The sequence below is a fragment of the Balaenoptera borealis genome (assembly GCF_965194805.1).
Source record: "Balaenoptera borealis genome assembly, chromosome: 16".
Taxonomy (NCBI): domain Eukaryota; kingdom Metazoa; phylum Chordata; class Mammalia; order Artiodactyla; family Balaenopteridae; genus Balaenoptera; species Balaenoptera borealis.
In genome coordinates, this window is record NC_138872.1 from 75,943,070 (window position 1) to 75,963,599 (window position 20,530).

General features: G+C 45.2%; 1 protein-coding gene and 1 long non-coding RNA gene across 8 annotated transcripts in view; one reads left to right on the forward strand and one right to left on the reverse strand.

The window, feature by feature from the left end:
• The window catches only part of AUTS2 (activator of transcription and developmental regulator AUTS2), a 1,115,781-nt gene that overhangs the window by 247,468 nt on the left and 847,783 nt on the right, over positions 1–20,530 (reverse strand). The gene's annotated exons all lie outside the window — the stretch shown is intronic.
• LOC309612679 overlaps positions 1–20,530 on the forward strand; it is a 531,617-nt gene that overhangs the window by 6,745 nt on the left and 504,342 nt on the right. Inside the window, exons 1-4 of one of the 3 annotated variants that reach the window (XR_014235330.1) lie at positions 1–2,651; positions 3,303–3,415; positions 3,995–5,270; positions 7,423–13,565. The exon at positions 1–2,651 is cut by the window's left edge and continues 6,745 nt beyond it. This is a non-coding gene — a long non-coding RNA (uncharacterized lncRNA). The other 2 variants (XR_014235331.1, XR_014235329.1) reach the window with 2 other exon arrangements.

Here is a 20,530-nt window from a genome sequence, read left to right on the forward strand (position 1 = left end):
CATGGTTTGGGTCACACCCTCATTATTTTTCACCTGGATTCTTGCAAAAAGCCTCTTAATCGGCATCACTTTCTTTAGTCTCTCCTCTCCTTAATGCATACTTTGTTCTGCTGCTATACTTTTCTTCCTAAAGGGAATCTGACCGTTATTTATACTCATTCTGATACCCGGCAATGGCTCCCCACTGCCTACAGGAGAGATTCTCCGGTCCTGCGCGTCACCCACAAGACTCTTTCCCTTAGAGCTTCCAACTTGCCTATTTGGCTACATCTTCTGCTACTCTACAAAAAGAATAAAGGAAACAGTGAACGGTTACAAAGTACATAACTGAAAAAACAAATTCTACCCAGATTATACAAAAAACTCTAAAGGACAAAAAAAAAAAAAAAATTCAAGCAAACTAATTTAAAAAATAGGCAAAATACATCAATATGTTGAATAGCCTATAGATATGTAAAAAGATGCTCAATTTCACTAGTAATTGGGAAAATCCAAATTATAGTAATAGTGAGACAGGATTTTATACCCATCAGGCAAATATTCCAATGTCTATTGAGAGTAAATTGTTGCACAAGACGCGGGCAAAGGGAACTCTCACACGCTTTCAGGATGTGGAAACAGATACAACCGCTGTAGATAGCAACTAGCAATAAGCAGTCAGGTCAAGCTGCCCACACCTTAGGACCCTGCCCATCCGATCCTTGATATAAAGAAACCCTGGTTCATTACAGAATTCTTCATACTACTAAAAATGGGAGACACTCTAAATATCCACCAACAGGAGGATTAATAAAGCATGGTTTATCCGTACCATGAAGTAATACACAGCAGTTAAAATAAACTGGAGCTCTACTTAAAATAAACATCTAAAACACAATGTGTTGCTAAGAAAGCAACTTTCAAAAGGATATGTGTGGAGGACATGATTTATATAGTTTAAAAATTATAAAACAAATCAATAAATTGTAGGGCGATTCAAAGGAAAAGTAGATGACCTCTTCCTCAATAGTGCTTCCTTTTAATAAGGGCGTTAGGCCAGGACTAAAACACTCCCCTACGAGCAAAAGGTGGATTACAGCAACCATTTACGAGCGGAGTAAGCTTCATCCGTGTGGTTGGCTTCGGGTGTGCGCATCGTGTTGAGGGTGGGAGGATAAGTAACACGCCTTCCAGGCTGGGCAGACTCAAAACTGTCCCTTTATTACATTCTCACCCTCCTAATGGAATGCTCTTTGTACGCAGGCTTTTGCTGTCTCCAGTTATGGACAACAATTGTGCTTCTTATGGAGGCTGTGGCTTCTGGGGCTGTTTCTCCATTTATTCATTTAGGAGGCTGTGGACCTGATCAGAAATAGCCACTTTGGTTGACAGATCACAGCCGCCCAGAGATTTTATAAATCTTAATTAATTGTTTCAATTCTTTGTTATGAAGGGTTTCCTCCATGTTGTGTTACTTAAAAATTTTTACACGACCCAAGTTGTCAAATGGAGGCAAAAACCCCGCATAACATGTGATAATAAGGCTGTTACTGTGAAGGGCGCACTAATTCTGTATTTATTCACCTGTTCCCCATTACACAGATCTGTTAAACTAGCACTTTGTCCATCAACACTTGAGTGCTTAAAGCTGAGTAGGCCTCTTTTGTAATTGCTGGCACCAGCAAAAGCCAAATTGCGAGCTCTCAGAACGTGGCTGAAACTGTTGGATCCGCCTGACCCCTGCTCACTTGTCCAAGACTGTGTGGCCTCCCTTACCTCACACCAATGTCTATAATATAGTAAAAGCTGCATGGGTTAAATTTTTTTTTTTTTTGTAGAAGTGAGTTTTGGAAAGTAACAAGAGGAAAAGCCAAAGGAAATTATTTCCTCTGGTGACATTTCTGCTGGGTTACACCTCCACTGATTTATAGCTTCACAAAGCCACAGAACTAACCATATGGTCAATTTAAAAGAATTCCAATTTCCGTGCTCCTGGGCCCAGAACCTGAGAGAGAGAGGTTTCCTGTTTAACAAGGATCTCGGCCTTCTGTTGTGGGGGGTGGGTATTTCAAGTACACCCCAAATCTTGGAAGCTAACATTATGAGAAGCAACGGACATTTTCCCACTGAGGAGGGGGAAGGAAAGAAGGCTTCATGGGCTGCCTCAGCCCCTGATCTGCAAGGGGCCGTGGAGGCAGGAGGGCCATTTGAAGCGTCGTCGTCACCTGCTTCCTTGCTTCTGAGCCCTGGATAATTTTTATAGAGTCACAAGTGAGTTGAAGAACTCCAAAGAATTTCACGCTTCTCTCCAAGTGGTCTGGCTTCACCTCTGAATCAAGTAGCTCAAAACAGCATTTGAAATCTTAGACTCAGCAGGCTTAGCAACGTCCAGAAAAAGCCCTGCAAACGCCTCTGTGTCGCCAATATCAAATGAATATGGGGGTCATCTGCACTGCTAGCTGCTGCTGAGCTCTCTGAGCACGTGGCCCACTGTCTCACCGCTACCTTAAAGGTGAAGGGCTGACTCCCAGCGGCCAGCTGAGAGAGCCGCACGGAGCCCCACACTCAGAGCTGGACGAGGAAGGTCACAGAGAAACGCACCCCGCCCGCCACATCCTGCCGATCGATCCAAAGGGAGCTCCTTCTTAACTCTCCGAATTACAGAAAGATTGGTATGTTACTTTGTCATGTATAAGCTCATGAAGTTGAGGGGGGTTCAGGTAGGCTGACCTATAATTTATCAACCAAACTGGGACACCTTTGAGAGCCAAAGGGGGAGCTCTTATTATGCTGGCACAAAAGACATACACGAGCTGGGACTGTGCCAGGGAAACTGGGGTGTGTGATTACCTGGGTTTAGGGGGCTATTTTCTGATGGACTCTTCAGATTTGAAGAAGAAAAAAGGAGAAAGAAAGGCAAAAGTGTCCAAATAACTCCTCCTCTCATTGGATGACACAATCCAAATTGGAAATTATCAATGTGGCAAGGCTGGTTTTATACGGAAATTTGACTGTTCTGGTTTTTCTTCCCTTTCTATGTTTTGGCCTCAGGACCCCTTTACGCTCTTTTTTGAGGGCTTCTAAAAAGCTACTGTTTATGTGTGTTATATCTACTGATAGTTATCTTATTAAAAATTAAAACTGAAAAGATTGTAAAATGTCTATTAATTCATTAAAAAATAAACCTATCACACTTTAACAAAAACATATTTTAATAAAAATAATTATACTTTTATTAAAAATAACTATATTTTCCAGAATTAAAAAATTAGTGAGAAGAGTAGCATTATTTTACATTTTTGCAAATCTTATGTCTGTTTTAGTAGAAGACACCTGGATTCTCATATCTGCTTTTGCGTTCAATTTGTTTCAATCACATGTCTGGAAAACTCTACTGTACATGAAAGAGAATGTCTCTACATGTGAGAGAATGAGGGTAGGTGAAAAAGGCAAATAATGCCATATTACAACGAAAGTAGTTTGGGCCTTGTGGAATTCCTGAAAGGGTCTTAAGGATTCCTGCCCCCTGAATACCTGGACCACACTTTGAGAACCACTGTGTTACTGGAAACAAGGAATGAAAGTGTTTCCCCACACTTTATTCTAGAGGAAAAGGAAGCTAGGTTTCTTCCATTGCTAATAATTCTGGCGCTGAGTTTAAAGGCCACCAAAATCTATTTGAACAAGGAAGATCAAGTTTGAGGCCAGAAGGCTAGTGCCTGAGATATGGGGAGGGGCTTCACTAAGACTAGAAAAAGATTCGCCCAGGATGGAGACGGCTGTTTTCAGAGCACCAGGGACTCGGGCCCTTTTCTGGGGGCAGCCCACAGGAGGAAGCAAGACCCTAGGAAGGACAGCCATCCCCGGCTCCCGGCGTGTTCGTGCGGACTGGGATGAGCAGTGTCCTGATAGTGAGCTGGGGGACGCAGAGCACAGAGGACTTCCAGACTTCAAAATCCTTTGGCAGGGGGCTTCCCTAGTGGTGCAGTGGTTGAGAATCTGCCTATCAACGCAGGGGACACGGGTTCGAGCCCTGGTCTGGGAGGATCCCGCGTGTCGCGGAGCAACTGGGCCCGTGAGCCACAACTACTGAGCCTGCGCGTCTGGAGCCTGTGCTCCGTAACAAGAGAGGCCGCGACAGTGAGAGGCCCGCGCACCGCGATGAAGAGTGGCCCCCGCTCGCCGCAACTAGAGAAAGCCCTCGCGCAGAAACGAAGACCCAACACAGCCAAAAATAAATAAATAAATAAATAAATTTAAAGTCTCTTAAAAAAAAAAAAAAAATCCTTTGGCAAGTGGTAGGACACTGGCCCCGGGCACAACCCTGATGTAGCACCAGGAGTTACTCAAGTTCAAGTTCCCTTCAGGAGTGCTGTTGCAAGCAGAAAATTGAAGGAGGCAAAGAAATGTGGCATTTCTTCCACACTGGAGACCACGGACTGAGGGTCCTACTCGCTTCTCTTGTATCTGTCTTGCCTAACTTGCGAAGCCCCAGCAAGCCAGGCATTTGTCCCTGCCACGTGTGCAGCACACACCACCACTCTGAGGCCTCCGTGAGAGCTAAATGGCTCAGCCAGTCAGCCTGGCTTATCTGGGCTCAAAGATGCCAAAAGAGGTGAAAAAGAGAAAATGGAATAGTTACCTTCCAAGGGCCAAGCTCTCCGCACCCGGGGTCACTTAGCCAGGAGCTGTGCTGTGGGCTTACACTGGATACGACAGGCAGCTCATCTTCCTCTAAACCTTAGTGGCCTCATCTGTAAATTGGAGAACCCTCCTTATGCTCTCGGCTTGGTGTAAGGATCAGCTGAGTTCGTTCATGGAAAAACGCCTCACATAGTATGGTATCTAGAACAAAGTAATTGCGAACCTGCTTTTCCTTTATCCCACTCACCTGGAGCTTCCGTAGGAAATTTCCCCCAACCTTCCCTGGGTCAGAATGCCTTACAATTTCTCATAGCCCCTGTGCCTCTGCTGTGCCCCACTGTTGTGATTCTACACGACTCCGTGGGATTCTTCCCCCGCCACAGCAGAAGCTCCGTGAGGGCAGGAAGAATGCTCTGGTTTTCCTCCTCTCCACTGCAGTCCCTGTGTCAAGCACAGTGTTTGGTACTTCATGGGCACGCAGTGCGGGGTGGAGAAAGGAAGGGACAAGTAAGGCATACTTATTATTAGTTCAGAAAAATTCCTCTCTGTGGCTTGGGAATATGATAGAAGATTAGAATTCAAGAACCTGAGATTCAAAGGGAAAATGAAGAGACAGGAGGAAAACATACAACCCTAAGGAAGCAAAGGTGAGTCAGCCTGGTATAGACATGGGGTTCTGAGAGAAGGAAGATTCTTGAAAAAGGCTTTAGTTTTGAACAGGACCCCAGGTCAGGGTCCTCTGGCTCACAATAGTAGCAGACCTAAAATGCAAACATTAGCATGTTATCCTAATTAATACCTAAGCCTCTCTTCACAGCCCTGGTAAGGAAGCTTGTTAGTAAGTGATTAAAACATTTCTACCTGATTACTATACATTTAAACACTTTAAAAGGAATCACAGTTAATGGGATATCACAGGCAAGGTAGTAAATTACAGCTGTAACGTGTGTGTGTGTGTGTGTGTGTGTGTGTGTGTGTGCTGTTTTGAAGGGAATCACTCTCCCCACTCCTCAGTCCCCTTCTGCTTCATTTTTGGAGTTGGAGATTTAAGACTGACTTGGGGAGAGGAAGACACTGGGGAGGTAGGGAAAAGGATGAGGAAGGGGAAGTGGGATTTGAGCCACATGAAGGATTTCAATACAGGGAAGTAAATACTTGGCTGGTACTAACCTACCTAATTAAAGATACCTGCTAACACACATCAAACATTGGGTACTATGAACAAAGCAGATGTATTAATTTTCCATTTCTGAAAAAGCTACACAACTCCCTGGCTACTCTTCTGCACCCCCCTCCTCTCCCTCCCGTCTTCCTCCCTTTCTTGCCTTCCCTCCCCCATCCCCTTCCTCTCTGACAGCACTATTAATGATCGTTAATGCCCCACAGGCTCTAATGGGTCCCGCTGGGAGCCCAGAAATACTGCAATTTGTATTGAGGATTTAGACATAGCAACAACAAAAAAAAAAGCCCCCTGCTCCCAGGAGCCAGAGCTTGATCAGTTAGCTACCCCCCTGGAACTGCGCAACGGAATAATAAAGGACAGCTCTTCGATTAAATCAAGCCTCTGCTGGAAGTGCTGGAGACAGTGTGATTGTCACTAACAATCCACTGCTTGTTAACACCACTGGGGTATGAACAAACAGTAGTCAACACTTAAAAAATTAAAAGTTTTTGGAATACCTTGGTATTTGTGGACACACATGCCCATGTGCATACACACACATACTTCTCAGAAACCCCCCTTAGATATTTTGGGTTGGTTTTTATGTTTTAGTTATCTATTTTTTTAATGTTCAGGAAAGCTCAATAAAAAAGCCAGCTGCTGTCATGTTAAAAAAACCAAAAAAATTCCACACTCATCTGCACCTCACATATAGTCTTCTTGATGAAACAATTTACTAAGTGATGAAAGCTTCATTCTATGTTTCTCAGGTTAGTCTAGGGAAAGGGGGCATGTGAGGTACAACAGGCTAAAGTTGAGTTTGTGGGTGACCTGCCATTTAAATGTATTTCCTTAAGGCTGTGATGATAACCGCCTTCTGAATAAAAAGCTAATTTTCAAAAAGTGGGTGATTAAGACAAGGTTTGATTTGGGTTGGTAATCACCCAGAATCAGCAGCCTCCTGTCTTGGAGATTCCAGTTTCACCAGATTCTAACTCCCTGTGGCAGGAAGATCTCTTTCGCATCCTCTCGTGGCATTCCATACCCACAGCACAGTTTGGGACCACAGCTAAGCCTCCAAAATACTTGAAAGACAGAGGGGAACGCAGCAGGGGCTGGGAGCACCATGCATTGAGTTGAGTTAATCCTCCCCGTAGAGATTAAACACCGGATGCCCATCCCAGACTGTGAGAAGAAACAGGGAGCCTGCCTTTAAGGCGCTTACACTTGAAATCAGAAGGGCAGCCAGAAGGGGTCCTCCCAAGCCCGGAAAGAGCACAGTGGGTGACGTCTGCTGACTTCAGTCTCTAGAGATGGATGGTGTCCATCTGCACTTGACCTTTCCACGAGGTGCGATCACATGTTTGTTTTCACAGGACAGCTGAGAATAATGATTCTCTCCCCCTCTTCCTCCCTCTCCCGCCTCCCCCCACTCTCCCCTGGGTGGAGAATAGGATTCCACACAGGATCTTAAAGTGAAAGGCAGATGGTTTCGACTACAGTTAGCCATATTCACTTGCAGACTCAGAATTACTGATGATAAAAGCTAAACTATGAGGCATGTTCCATCTGTTTATTTTCCAATTTTCATTTGTTGTAACCCTGTTATTATTACTGGGATTTTCCTCTCTCTCCAGAAGAGTTGCCATAAGGGCATCTACCTAGAGACATCTGTTGCCTCTTGCTCCAGACGCCGTCGCCCTCACTACTGCTGCTGAGGCTCTGCTCTCCCCCTGCGCACCCCGCCCCCCGTTCTCCTTTTATTCTTGGCAAGTCTGCAGCCTTCCACTAGGACTGTGACTTCAGCATTATCTTCAGGCCAAGGGGTGAAAAGGACACTCGAGGGACTCTGCTGGACGCAAGACTGCACGTGGGGCTCTGGGGGCTTCTGCTGTGCCAGTGCTTCTCAAACTGGGTGCAAAGCGGTATGCCTGGAGGGACACCAATTTCAAGGGCAGTGTCTGGTCCTGGAGCGTGACTTTAAGACTGGGAAGGAGGGGTTGGTAATTAACCTGACAGGTAACTGAGACATTACTGACACTGAGGCAAACACAAATGTGTTATGAAATGGAAGTGGACCACTTGGGTTCCCATCCCAGCCTGCTCGGGATTATGTGATCCCTGCCAGGGGGATAATTCGGCAGAGAAATCTGAGAGGCACTACTGCTCCCGAACCCCATGGTCCGTGGGTTCAATTCTCCCCAAGAGTGTGTGATTTAAATTCTCCAGCTGCATTTTTAGTCTCAGTTTCCTGCTCTCTCCTCGGGACAACAGCTGGACTTACCCTGGGTGTAATGATGCTTCATACAGCAGAAATTAAACACAACATTGTAAATCAACTATACTTCACTAAAGTTAAAAAAAAAAAACCCAAAATACACAAACAGTGCTTCAGAAGAGTCAGCACGTGCAGCTCGCGCCAGCAAGGACTTCCTAAGTAACTTATAGGCCTCTTTTAATCAAGAGGCAAAGCTCTTCATCTTGTTGACACTTATGACCCTTGATTTAAAATACTCCAATTGTTTAATTCAGATGGGACCCAGAGAAGTGCAGGCCCTTTCCATTAGGACACTTTCTAATGGGGGCAATACATCAAGTCCCTGCCTCTAATCTGAATCACAGCTGTTTAGAAACCTGTCCTGGGTCTATCGTTTGGAGCCGCTTTTAAGAGGATCAACATTCTTCACATTAACTTCATCTCCTTCTCTGCTCTGGGAGAACTGGCAAAAAGGACCGGGGGGGGGGGGGGGGGGGGGAGGAAAGCATCCCCCACCTGGTTTCATTTTGCTTCTGCTTCTCTCTTCCTTCTTGCCTAGACGCCTGCTTCTTATCCAACAAGGCAGTTCTTAAAATTCATCTCTTTGGTAGTCTCCCCTGAGGCTAATGAACAAATAAAAATACAATGATTGTCATTCAGTGAGCACCGATGGGGTGAAGGCCCAGAGTCAGACTCTGCAGAGCCACTAGAGAAAACAACGCCCCGAAGTCACGTGATTCACTGGAGTTTGAGCCTTGGGCCCTGCTAGCTCCCTTGGAATCTCCCAACTGCTGCAGTGTGTCGCTCTACTCAGGTGTAGCCTTTGACACACCTAATGGTACTGTTCTTTGATTTGTTTTCTTGGTCTCCTTCATTTAGAATACAGGCTTCAGGAAGGCACAATACACCAATCAGAGCCCTTGTGGGCCCCTGAGTAGGAGAACACTGCACTGTCTCTCTTTCACACATAAAGCTGTGCGCAATTAATGTATACAACTTGATTAGCTTGGAGGGAAGTGTACACCCGTGGACACAGCACTATTACCATGATGTCCTGATGACAAGGAAAGTTAATGAGCAAAATACGTCCCGTCCTTTCTGACAATAAAACAAGTTGTGTGAATCTGAAAAACAGCAAAAGATGACTCTGGCTTGTCTTAGAAGATTTTGGGAATTTTGTTGCCAAGCCTGAACACTTGCAGGAAGCTCATCATTTAAAGAGAAAAAACAACTGAGACTGTTTTTTCTCACCCGCTACAGCGTATGAGGAGATATCAATCCAGTAATTGAAATTGCCCATCCTTCGCACAAGCATGATAGGTACTGCTCCTCCGAGCCCATCTCCCTCTTTTTTGTGTCAGTCACACATCTACACTGCTATTCACACTTCAGTCACAAGTCCTCTGTACCTCTAATCTCTGTTATTTTGCTGTCGACTCCTCATGCCTCATTAGTCATGTTTGACACCTGCACCTAATACCTTTTCACTGACAATGCAGGACAGCTTCTGGGGAGAACAGATATCTTCCAGAATAGTTTCAACAGAAGCCTGCGATTGTGTGGCAAAGGTGTGATACGGGGTCAGTGCAGCTCCCCTCGACCCATTCCCGTAAACGCTCTGCATTAAAATTCTCTAAACTTGCCTCCCTTTAAAGCCTGTGCATGAGGCTATTAGGAGCTGGAGGAGGGAGAACAAACCTAAAGAAATAAAACCGTCTATAAAGCTTTAATATTTAATTTACGACAAATCTATGTACTCAACCTTCGTACAGCAACATGCAAAGGGGCAGATGAGAAAATGTCTAAATACAGAGGAAAGCATTAAAAGATCTTTATAACAGAGCTTAAAATTCATGACTTCTCGTCAGAAAGAGAAAAACAAATATTGTATATTAACGCATATATGTGGAACCTAGAAAAATGGTACAGATGAACAGGTTTGCAGGGCAGAAATAGAGACACAGATGTAGAGAACAAACATATGGACACCAAGGGGGGAAAGTAGCGGGGGGGGGTGGGTGGTGGTGGTGGTGGGATGAACTGGGAGATTGGGATGGACATGTATACACTAAGATGTATAAAATGGATAACTAATAAGAACCTGCTGTAAAAAAAAAATAAAATTCAAAAAAAAATTCATGACCTCAAATTAATGAAAATCTCAGACTGAAAATTTCAAAATAGGTTTTGTTCTCATTATAAAGTCATTGCCAGCTAAGTTCAACAAACAAGCAATCTCGATTGTGTAGCAGAGGGGGGATGGTCGGTGTAAAATTTGAAAAAAAAGAAAAAAGAAATGTGTTCTTAAAAAGTAATTCTTTGTTGGTAGTGTTGTTGGTAGTGAAAATGTTCTCTGCATTTGGGCCAATTTTCAAACTGTCTGTGTCCCACACATGGATCATCATAAACACGCAGACTCGCACTACAGTCTACTGACTTGTAAATCTAGTTCCAGACCTAAAATGTGGAAGTCTCACTGCACTGTTACTATTCAGTGACACAAACAGATGCATAAATGGCTGGTGTAGTTGGGTTAACACGTGACAACGTACTGGACCAGGGTCAGGTACCTCCTTTGAGGACCAACGTTTCTTCTCTTTCCAAATTGTGTTGAACGGGGACTTCCCTGGTGGCGCAGTGGTTAAGAATCCGCCTGCCAACGCAGGGGACATGGGTTCAATCCCTGGTCTGGGAAGATCCCCACATGCCGCGGAGCAACGAAGCCCGTGCGCCACAACTACTGAGCCTGCGCTCTAGAGCCTGTGCTCCGCAACAAGAGAAGCCACCGCAATGAGAAGCCCGCGCACCGCAACGAAGAGTAGCCCCCGCTCACCGCAACTAGAGAAAGCCACGTGCAGCAACAAAGACCCAATGCAGCCAAAAATAAATAAATTTAAAAAAATGTGTTGAACAATTTAGTCAGGATTCTGAGTGAAATAATGGGTTGGCCGCACCCAGTCTACAGAAAGAAGGCTGCCCCTCTGTCCCCTGGGCTCTCCCTCTTCCCTCACCTCTCCTCAGGGAGCACTTGGAAATGTGGGAGCCGTGTTTCAGGTGTCAAGGTGATGGCGAGAGCTCCTGGCATTTAACGGGCAGAGCAGTGTTGCTAAGTGTCTTGTGACGTGTGGGGATGGCCCCACCCATGCCAGTAACTCCCTCGCTGACAAAGAATGGAGAGTACAGAGGATCTTGAGAAAAGATCACATCTTCCTTGGCTGCTTCCTGAATCCTTCACTCACAAAACACATCCACTTCAGAACAAGACCATGCCGATAGCCAAAAAGCACATGAAAAGGTGTTCAACATCACTAATTATTAGAGAAATGCAAATCAAAACTACAATGAGGTATCACTTCATACCGGTCAGAATGGCCATCATCAGAGAATCTACAAACAATAAATGCTAGAGAGGGTGTGGAGAAAAGGGAACCCTCCTGCACTGTTGGTGGGAATGTAAATTGGTACAGCCATTGTGGAGAATAGTAGGGAGGTTCCTCAAAAAACTAAAAATACAGCTACCATATGATCCTGCAATCCCACTCCTGGACATATATCCAGAGAAAACCATAATTCAAAACGATACATGCACCCCAATGTTCATTGCAGCACTATTTATAATAGCTAAGACATGGAAGCAACCTAAATGTCCATCGACAGAGAGTAGATAAAGAAGATGTCGTACATATATACAATGGAATATTACTCAGCCATAAAAAAGAACGAAATAATGCCATTTGCAGCAACATGGATGGACCTAGAGATTGTCATACTGAGTGAAGTTCAGTCAGACAGAGAAAGACAAATATCATATGACATCGCTTGAATGTGGAATCTAAAAAAATGCTACAAATGAACTTATTTACAAAACAGAAATAGAGTTACAGATGTAGAAAACAAACTTATGGTCATTGGGGGGAAAGTGGGGTGGGGGGGAGGGATAAAATGGGACTGACGTATACACACTACTATATATAAAATAGATAACTAATAAGGGCCTGCCGTATAGCACAGGGAACTCTACTCAATACTCTGTAATGACCTATATGGGAAAAGAATCTAAAAAAGAGTGGATATATGTATATGTATAACTGATTCACTTTGCTGTACAGCAGAAACTAACATTGTAAATCAACTATACTCCAATAAAAATTTTTTTTAAAAAGCAAAAAAAAAAACAAAACAACAAGACCATGCCATCCCTGAGATATTTGCTCTCAGTGCTTTTCCTGAAAGGGAACCTCCCAAAAGCTCACAACTGGTGAGAGGTTGAGCACTCAGCACGAGGGGTGATGGGCCCTTCCTACCACACGTCACCTGACTCCTCTAAACCAAGCTCTTTGAGAGTAGTGACCTCTTCACGCGAACCGCTTCCATCACTACTTCTCTGCAGGAGACACAAAACATTCTTGAGAGCCTGAGTTCTACAAGCACCACTGGGAGCTGTGGGGAAAGCCCTTCCAATAGAAGGAGACCCTGGATCCCATCATGGCCCACTGCCTTCAGGACTCTACTCACCAGCTACTATTTCACTCCACTGATTTCAAACAGATGTGGTCCATCTCCTATTTCAATAAGACAGAAACGGGGCAACTGACAACCTGAACGGATAATATCTTCCATTTGTTGCTGATGGTGTGTTCTTACACAAGAGCTCTATCTTTGTCTAACATCTAGAAAGATCACCGTTAAGATGGAGCTGTGTGATAAACACGGTTGGAGAGGAAGCCGGGAAAAAGGGAGCCCGAGGCTGTTCATAAGCTGCTGACGAGAAGCACTTGCAGCTGGAGGTGAGGGTCCTGCTGCACAGCTGTCTGCAACGAGGTGAGGAGAGTCTTTCTGTTCTCACCAGAACACATCCCTACAAGAGACGCATCGTTTCGGAACAGGCTGCCTAGGGGCAGAGGTCTAGCAGATGAGGAAGGAATGGGGAGGATACTCCCCAGAGAGAGAGCCTGGGTGGTGGGGTGGGAGGGTGAGGCCCTGAGCTGTGGAGACACGGCTCACAACCCAAGTGAAGGGCGCCCCTGTGCCATCTGCTTCTCCAACACTAATGGGATTTCTGAGGCTGAGCTGGGTTGGAGTTTAAGTCTGGAAAAAGAGAAAAGAAAAGCTGATGGCTGCGAGAAAGGTAAAGAGCACCCAAGCGTAGCACAGCGTTCCTGGCTCTAGTTTGGCTGTAGCGATTACGTGTCATGTTTATGGCTCTCTTGGTGTTCAGAGCGCTGTCACGGGCAAGGCTCACAACACCACAGCACCCTTGCACACCGTGGCCTGGAGGAGGGTGCTGGGGGGTGAGACAACCCGGCACAAACACCCTGCACCCCCAACAGTGACAGCAACACTGGGGGAAGGGCAGTGAAGGAGTCAGGCCTATGAGGGCGAGGGTCCCTGAGGGTGACTTCTGACCGTGTTTTGCCACCTGTGAGTGCAGCTCTGCAACTGATTACAGGCTAAATAAATGTGGCCATCTCTTGTCCAAAGGATTCTTGGGGAACTTCCTTTTCTCTGGGTTCTGACTACAGATTTGGAGCATTTGAGGCTCTAAGAGGACCTGACAGGCTATCCTGTAGGCTCGAAGGAAACAGACCATCCGGGTAACTCGCCTGTTTCCATAAGGAAACACATAATTCTAGAGCATTCTTCTTGTCCCCAACCCCAACTAGTAACCCTGGTAACTACCCTGATGGTTTGCACATTGATCATGTGCCCCCCAAAAGGGGCAACAAACAGAAAAACCAATCGCTTAACTCTGCCAATATATTTTCACTTATTTATACACTGTAATCATACACCACTCTACTATTTCTAAAACATATACATAATAAATAAATCTAAAAGAGTAAGATAAACGTAAGTAGAAAAAGTAGTTCTAGATTTTCTCTCCTCACACCTCAAATTATTTTCTTTGACACGGACTTAGGAAAGCATCGATTTAGTCTATTATTCTGTGCCTGGAAAAGGTGCAAAAGGCTAAGCATTTCCCTGAGTGTCTGAACTTACTGGCCAAAGCGGAAGAAATAAAAGCCCTGGTAGAACAACTTGAAAAGGGTTCAAGTCTTCCAAAAGAGTCTCCTTCACACCATCATGGAATGGTGAAGAGGAATCTTTCTGACTTGAAGAGAACCACATGTGTTGTTTCCTCTGTTTCTCGCCATTTCAAGAGATGTCAGATGTGGTTGTGATTTTTATGCTTTTCTCTCTGTTCCACATTCGCCATGTGTTGCTCATTTCTACCATTTGCTTTGGGTTTCATGCCATTCTGTCGCATTTCCCCTGCATTCCTTTTCCTGGGCTTTTACGCCCACCTCAAGCTGCTAGTTCATTTCAGAGCATCTTGTTACATTATCAAGACAGAGAAAGTGAGCCACTCTTCAAAGAACAGGATGGAGAGAGGGACCAGAGACAGCGTCTCATGGGCTGTGATGTGCTTACGGAGTGAGAGGCGAGTAGGATTTTTTTAAAGACCACCACTACCCTTTAGCAACACGGGGGAGTGGGGAGCCTAACAGTGGTGTAGCAGAGGGAGAAAAAGTGTGGATGTGATTAGGAAACTGCCAGGATTCCAGACCTCGGGCCAGTCTTTAAAACATATACTCACTGTCTGCTTTTTGCAGGACGCTGTGTCTTTGGCTATAGCGTTCCATACTAATCAGGAAAGATTAGTGTACCACTAGGACCACCGCAAGGTTCTGACAGGGCCCCATTCAGCTCACCAAGGAACCCAGCACACAGATGGAGTCCTCCCCAACAGGCCCTATTTGATTCCACTCTGAAATCTCTCTTGACGTGGATTCCTTCTACCATCATCTTTGTTCAGACCTTGACCATAACCTCCCATCTACATCCAATCCAGGCTCACCCCACAAACTGATAATCCTACACCACAGCTTCTGCCGGGTACCCTCCTTCTTAAGTTAACCACCTTCTGTTTCGTTCTTCCTCTTACTAACCTCCAAAGGCTCCCCACTCGTGAGAGTGGTGATTCCCTGCATTTCTTTCTCCTGCCCTAATGTATGTAAAGAAGACCAACACATTCCCATCAATGACTGTGACTAAAGCAGGTTCTCTCACTGGGGTGGGACACCGGCCCTTTGTCAGGGCTGAATCAGGACATCTGGAGTGATCTGCAGTTTGAAAAGGAACTTTCTAAATGAGCACTAAAGCCCCTTCATAGTCTAGCCCCATCTACTTTGCAAGTCTCATCGCCCATCCTTCTGCCCTGTCCTGTTCCCCGCCTCCAGCCACAATGGACGTCACGCCAAGACTAAGAGAAGCCCCTTTACACCTGTGCCTTTGCACATGCTGTTCCCTTAGCTTGGAGTTCCTCTAACCACTAATTCACCTTGCTGAGCTCTCTGAAGCTTCACCTTTTCTCTGAGAAGGAAATACAACTCTCTCTGCTCCTTTCCCTTCTGCAGACCCCCTTCTTCCCCCGGGGTCTCTCGGTCTGGTGTCCGTCCTTCTGACACACTGATCGCACAGCTCAACAGTTGTTCATTCACCTCCCCTGAGACTGAGTGTCCAGAGAACAGCGACCTCTTATCCACGTTTGTCAAGATGGCCGCCAGCTTGGTGCCCAGCAAGACTCAAGATGATAGACCCGAACTGGAAGAGAGATGCCAGAATTATCGTCGCTCTGGCTGCTGCCGCTGGAGCCGTCCTGCTCTCCCTCCTCTTCCGCACCCCGTGCCTTGGGGCAGCCCCTCGTCCCCTCACTGCCCCCCAGCCCCCTCCCCTGCTAACTCCTGATGGGGCTCCGTGACTGGGGCGGCAGTGATTTACAACTGCATTTAGCTGAATCTAATCAGAAGTGTGAATGCTCCCCTTCTATCTGGCACACATCATCAGAGCTCTAATTATTCACACATTTTGGCAAGCATGCTGGTGTTCCCCTACCAAGCTCCTAATCCCAGCAGATCAGTTAAAATAAATGAAAGAGAGAATCAAAAGGCACTTTAAAAATTCAACTGTTCTCCAAATGAGTCTGAACAGGCTCCAGATAACTAGTGGTTGCAGCTGACTGGCATTTAAAATATAAGAGCCCTTCTGCCCACCCCCTCCAGCCCAAGTCCCTTCCTGTACCCCCTGCATGTAAAAACATGATTCTCCCTATTTAAGAGAAACACTTGAGATCAGGGCCCTGACATGTTTTCAATGATCTGCATTAAAAACCAAGAAAATAGACTCACCACCCCAAGATCCAATCAGTGCCAAAGCAATTCTGCTTTTTCCACGTAGGTAATACGACACCAACCCAGGCCTAATGATTACAACTTTCCGAATGCACCTATTAAAGAGCTCCCCAGGCGCAGGAAGTCATTACCGCAGAAATTAAAGCCATGTACCAAGCTCAGAATTTGAGAAAAGTTTTCAAACAGACAATACACTCATGAATACAAGCACATGCAGCAAGTACAGGCCCGCCATCTGCAGACTTAAGGAAAGCGATATGTGCAGCTTCCCACACTCCCCACCCTTTCTCTTTGCCTGGATTTCTCTCCCCCCAGATCCTCAAATCTCACTCCTTTAGCACCTTCAGCTCTTTGTTCAAATGTCTCCCTTGGAAAGACCTTCTCTGGCCGCCCTATTTAAGACTGCAAGCACTCCCCCACCTTCCTGCTTTATTTTCTCTCTAGCGCTTATCCTCTGACACAGTATGCATTTTACTCACTCGTTCGTCATCTGCCCCTCCCCACACTGGAACGTAGGGATTCTTGGCTGTTGTGGCCACTGCTGTCTAAAGCAGCATGCAGCATGTAGCAGGTGCTCAATAACTATTTGATAACTAAAGAATGAACTCCTCCTGACGGTCTGAGTGTGTCTGAGACCCAGTCCCAGATATCTGTGATCTTGTACTTGCTCACCTTGTATCTGAGCAGACCGGCTGTCTGGAAGACACCAAGTGCAGGATTAGTAACATAAGCTTTGGGGGGAAATCATGGGTTCTGAATTCTCAACTCGGCTTCGTTCCTCACATGCTGGGCAAACTAGACTTCTGTCCCCGTAGCTTTAAAACAAGAAGAGTATACCAAGAAAAAACTATCTTCCACTATTATTAGAAAGTTCACATGCAAGAGAGAACTTGGAAAAGTTAAAGGCACTCTCCACATGCAAGATGATACTATTCTCCAAAGATAAGGCAGTGCTGTCCATTTTACTCTTCCCCAAACCAAGTATATTCTCAGTTACAGAATGTAACAAGTACATCATGGTGACATGTAAGGGAAACAATGAGACAGTTTATCTATGCTCTTCCACTTCAAAACTCTGCAGGCGAGTTGGGGTGGCAGAGGAGAGGCGAGAGCTTTACCAAACTTCTGCTATTAAAAGTTCGGCTTTCCTAACCTCATCTCTCCGAGAGGCTGGCGGCAACTGCGTGTTTCCTGGGGCAGGAAGGTTCTAGATGACTCCTTGGACAGATAAGGGGGTATTTGCAGTGGTTGATCAAGTAAGTTAGACTGAAAACACAGATTAAGCTTTGAAAATTCTGGTTATTTGGGAACTTCTCATCTGAGCACTACTTTTTAGTTGGAGGGGGTGGACTTTAAATGCGAGCTGTGGTTTTTTTTTTTTTTTTTCAATGGTATTCATAGGAGAGAAGGTTGTTTAACACTGAGCAGAACTGTTCCCTTGCTCCAGGCCAGGTGCCCTGGGTAACTGAGAGACTTTTGTTACTAGGGTCGGCGCGAGACCAAGGAAAACATCACCCCCACTTGTCTATTTATATAAAATCCTCCAGCCATTTATATGTCTTCGCGTTTGGGGGTAACAGCCACACAGCGTAGATGTTGATGTTTCATGCATGTGAAATAACACAGTAGAAACCTACTTTAAAAAATGACTTTTCTTCGGTGTCACCATGGAAACCAGCCAACATACTCTCTCCACACCTAACTCTGGGGGTGGGGTAAGGAATAACAGTGACTGGGGGAAAAAAATCAAAACATTGAAAATGCTCATAAATTCTGTTCTGTGCCAAAACATTTAACATGAGACATTTTTCCTCTGCTTTGGGCTGGGATGTCTACCTGGGATGTTTACTTTCTGAACTCTGTTTGATTTTCAAAACCAAGAAAAATCCAATTGGGAAGTTTAGTGAAGTTCCTACTAAGCAATGAATCACTTCAGGGAATACAAGAGCCTTCAGCCTGTTCTCTGCAGTGGCCTTGAGTGGGAGGCTACAGAGAAAGGAAAAACAGCAGCTGGTGGGACTGAAGGGTCAAGGGTGGGAGAGGGCAGTGGGGATGCGGGGAGCTCATCAGAAGAGGAAGAAAGTCGGGGACAGTCCTAACCCCCCTTCTGGTTCTGATCACGGCTCTGATCTCTACAGCACCCAGATCCTGGCATTTTCTTCGTCACGAATCCCAAACAATCTCTTTAGGAAGTTGACCGTTTACTGGCTGAATCAACCTGAGGCGCACTATGCTTTTCAAGAGTGGTAAAAAGAAGGAATACTCTATCAGAGTCTGACTACTATTAATTTTGAGGAAAAAAAAAAAAAAAGTATACACACACACACACACACACACACACACACACCCAAACCTAGACTCTGAAGGGAAAGGTTAGCAGGGATTTCCCAATTTGATATTTGTTTCTTTGAAAGTCACTCATGGTTTAAGAAGACAAGCTTTCTTAGCAATGACTTCCCTTGATTCTCAAATAAAGTGCTCTTGGTGGAGATGAGGCATTGGCTACAAAGATCAGTTCTGCAATGAAGAGGACCATTTTTATTCTGAGTCTTGAATGCCTAGTTCAAAGTGGAAGCTGATTTCAAATCATACCATCCTTTCCATTTATTTATTTTAAATTCTAACTTCAGGATTTGCTGCACATAAATCCTTACTATTTTCATGGTTGATATTTTGGGCAGAGACTATTTCTTCTCCTGCCCTATCATGTTACATTTCTTTCTGGTCAGTGGATTTTATTTAATTTCCTAGAACTGTATCTCAGTTCTAAAGACTGTTCCCTGTCTCTCAAAAACATCCTAGTAATAACAGTGCTTAGTATATTATAACACAATGTAAAATAAGTATCTTTTCTCAAAGGAATTAGTAGACCTTCCAAGAAAGGTTATTTAATAAACCAGTAGAAAGAGTAGAAAACCTAAAGATTGCATATTAGAAGTCACATTCAGGCTATTCTTACGCTTTGTTAACTCTCCTCCTGGAGTTTACTCCGATCTCTCAATCATGGTTACACTGATGGAGCACTTGGGGGAAAAGAGTATGTTTCATAAAAATAACAGAATCAACTTTTCCCACTAAGAACATAAAGAAATCCTGAGAATTGGGCAGAATAAATCTGAGACAAAATATTGTAATGAAATCCAGAGGAGGAGTAATTGTAAAGACTCCCTCACACCACCAGCCAAATGAGACTTGACTTTGATGCTTTAGCATCAATCTCTCCAACCATTCATTTGGTCATCCAGCCCCTCAGCCACCCAGCCTGCTCATGGATACATGGATTCCACAGATGCACTTCCGTGCTACAGCAGGTAAGCTCCTATTCCAGTGCCGGAGACAGGCAGGCAAGACACCTCCTATCCCCTAAGGAGTTCACATACCACCAGGGGTCATGTACCATTTTCCCTTTCCATTTCTCAGCTCCTAAGAGTCACCTCCCCTTGGAAGTGTAAACATACCCTCTTCCGCACATTCCTCCCTGAGTTCCCGGCTCTGAGCACATACACTTACAAACGCAGAACAAGGAGGTATATGCATCTTTATCAGCAATTAATGAGAAGGAGTGCTTTCAAAAAAAAAAAAAAATTCAGTGGCCTGAAAAGAAATACCGTATGTAGAAGGGGAGAGGGAAATTACATGGGGAGGGCAGATAAACACGCACGACAAGGATAAAAAGGCAAAAGTTATTATAATTTATTCATTAAATCCAGCATCGGAGAACAACGCTCTCTCAGAAACAGCCAACAGAGGGCTAAACTTCCAGGACATTCCTCTTCCCTGGCGGAGTTTCAAACGCGGTGTCAGCAGGGTCCCAGAGCGCTCGGCGCTGGTCTTGCTATGAGCCAGGCCCGTCCTTTTGCCAAGAGTGGGGCGTGCAGTTTGCTCCGATGGTGGTTCACGGCGACTTTCCACACTCCCCTGAGGGGGAGTTCCGAGAGGCAGCACCTCTGGGCTCCGGTCCCCAACGTGTCTGGAAGTAGCCATGTGACCTTGAGCACGCCCTTTGGCCTTCCTGGGCTCTAGCCTTTTCATTTCCAGTGCAAATACCAACTTAGGCCATCCCTTGCTCCCAAACTTGTAGTAAGGAACTGGTAAGATAATGCACGTGAGAATGTTCTGAAAATGTCAGGTCGAACACAAGTGCCTGACTCACTCTCACCTGAGGAGATCAAAGTCCCACATGAGGGCTTCTTCTCCTCCCTCTTCTTCCCCATCCTTGTCCAGTTTTTCTGCCCTTTCAAGATATTCCTCTCTTGCCTGCACCGATGTCATAGCACAAGCAACCAGCACCTGGCT